The sequence below is a fragment of the Cygnus olor genome, chromosome 5, assembly GCF_009769625.2.
Source record: "Cygnus olor isolate bCygOlo1 chromosome 5, bCygOlo1.pri.v2, whole genome shotgun sequence".
Taxonomy (NCBI): Eukaryota; Metazoa; Chordata; class Aves; order Anseriformes; family Anatidae; genus Cygnus; species Cygnus olor.
Genome location: NC_049173.1, coordinates 6,839,282 through 6,842,059, shown reverse-complemented (window position 1 = coordinate 6,842,059; position 2,778 = coordinate 6,839,282). Strand labels below are relative to the sequence as shown.

The 2,778-nt window shown below is 42.8% G+C and overlaps 1 protein-coding gene across 13 annotated transcripts in view; it reads right to left on the bottom strand.

Annotated features, from left to right (window-relative positions):
* Window positions 1-2,778, bottom strand: part of SYT16 (synaptotagmin 16) — a 99,738-nt gene that overhangs the window by 11,129 nt on the left and 85,831 nt on the right. The gene's annotated exons all lie outside the window — the stretch shown is intronic.

The following is a 2,778-nucleotide window of genomic DNA, read 5'->3' as shown; positions in this document are numbered from 1 at the left end:
GCAGACAATACTAAAGCCACTGGGCTGCGACAGGACCACAAAAGGGTACTGCAGAGTCTCTGTGTGTGCAGGGGTGGGAAACGGAGGTGAATTCTGCCTATTGAGTTCTCCCAGTCTTACCACATGTAACTGACCTGCATAGCAGTTTGGTCTTGGTATTTAAGTGTCTTGAAGCGCTATTATGTCTGAAATCCCCATGATAGTGTCAAGAAATAAATCGCTCTCTCCAAGCCTCAAACAGCAGAACCATGGATAGGCTGTATCTAAGGAAACACAAGGGCTATTTCCTCGCCCTCCAGAAAGGGAGGCAGCAGTTTTAGTTTTCAGCTTGTGAAGGACTTATTGAGCTTCCCGTTCAGCCACCAGCATGTTTCAGGCAGCAACAATCCCACCCCACAGCATTCCTCTGCAGTGTCTGCAGGAGCTATCAGTGAAAAGCTACTCCAGCATCTGAGACAAGTGCTGGTTTTCTTCCTGCTTCTACTTAGCTTCTTTTGATTCCTGCTTCACAGGATTTTCCTCTTCTCAGCACACTACTGGGCACTTTACAGGTGCAGAAAAAAATTATGTGAGTTTGAGTAAAAGAAGCAGATAGTGATAGGTTCAGAACTTCCTTGTAAGAACTGATGAACTTCACCTGATAGCAGATCTAACATTGAGACCTAGCTGGCTTGATAATGCTAAAGTTGATCTGGATATAGAAAGGGTGCAAAGGAAGAATGGGACAATGCAAGATAGCCTTAATAGCAAAGACAGGGAGAACCATTATGAACCAGTGTCAGGAATATTAGTTTGCATGGCTAGCTTATCGAACTGATTTCATTAGGATTATCTGAAGCCCCACAAACACAGAAAGCAGAACATTCAGGCAGAATTTAAAATAAAAGGTCCCTCAAAGAATGCCTTCTTTTCTCATGCACTGCTCCTGTTCTCTTCACATCACCAAACATGCAAAATGCTTACGAGGTTTAAAGATGCTGTTGACCAAGCTACTGCTTTCCTGTGTGCCCATCAGCTAAAAAGCTTAATGGGACAACTAATCAAGGCAGCTAAACTTTTCCATCCTGAAAGCAAATTTGTGCGCACACCGCTAATCTGCCAAACCCCATCCCTTGAGAGGCCCAGGACAGACACAATTACACAGCATTCAGACGATGAATTCAAGGGTTGCTCAGCTTCCTGCAACACACGGAGCTAGATACTGTGCACCCAGAGAGACGCTCATCAGAAGCATACCAACAAATGTCAGCAATTTGATCATGATATTGCAGGTAGTAAACTGGAGGCCAATTATTTGAGTTCTTTGCAATGCAAACATTTCATTTATGGGGAAAGGGTGGGGCAGTACAGCTGCCTGACTGAGCCAAATGCAAGACGTGCGCAGGGCCTGATTTAAGAACAGAAGTGCTGCAGAATGCTGCCCTTCAGGCAGTTAAGTGACAAAACACCAAGACCACAGGTAGATATGTGAAAACACACCAGAAAAACTGCAGCAAATTAACTTGGACTTATATTGGGACTACTTTCATTCAATGTCTGAGAATAAAACTTCAGGAATATGTCCATTTTGCATAAACACATGTGAACTTGCTTGCTAGAGAATGTGCTAAGACCCTACTCTTAGTCTACCTTTGCTTTAAATCAACTAAAAATGCCCTGACTTGAAACTTTTAATAAAACACATGAATGCAAACAACACCACGCCTTTAAGTAACTGCCATGGAGATCTTTGTTGTCACAGCTAATGTGAGACTAGCTAGGGCTACACAGACTGAAGTCATGTGTTTTACTGTTGAAGAGACTTGCACTTAATTCTTGAAGGATTGATTGCTCACACAGTCAGGTTTATTTATGTAATGAATTGAAGTACTGAAGTAGTTTAGTAGAAACTTAAGTTTTCATGTCTGTATACCAAAACATTACATAAATGCTTTGCTAGCTCTGGGATAAAGAGCACAGCATCTTGCAAAAGCAATCTTAGCATTTTGCAAGCTGGAGATACTGCATCAAATCCAGTGAATGCAAGGAGCTGTCAAAGGTTCTTACCTTCTGTACTGGTGACAGACAGACAACCAAATCACAAAACCCAAACACAACAGCAAACAAAAAATGTTATTCTACATTGCCATTAGCTGCTGGTTTCAGTCAGCAGGCAAAAGGATAATATGGGATGAATACAGCGCTGCCATTCAAACCCTGAATAAGGGGCACAAGCAACAAAGCAGATAATGCCACGCACCATGGTTGCACGGCCCCATCTGCATCACAGACATTAGCACCATCCATCCACTGTTCTCCTCAAGGACTAACTATAGCTCAAGCACTAACCAAACCTACTGAAAGGCAATTTCCATTTTTTTCCTTTAGGTATTGGAGGAAGGGAACTCAGCTATTGAGGCTCAATAGAACATCTTTCAAATCTTCTTTCTGCAAAAGGCTTTTTTGTGTGGCTACAAAGAAATCACAGCAGGAAGATCCCCCAAGGCCAAAAGCACCAGGTCACCCAGTGCTCAGCAGCACAGAAGGGGACTAAAAGTGTAGCCCTAGGAAATATTGAATGGCACTAGGCAGGGCCTCTGCATGTCACATGGTAACATATAATCACTCAAAAAGTGCTTCTTTTTTCTGTGGATTTGCTGACAATTACTCTGTGCTTTGGGTGTAATAGCACCTTTGCCATGATCAGCTGTTGGAAAGGTACATGCAAGAAAAGGAGCATTCTGGTATTGCTGTCCTGTCAGCTGCGTCTTCAAATGATTGCCTCCATTTACACTGCAA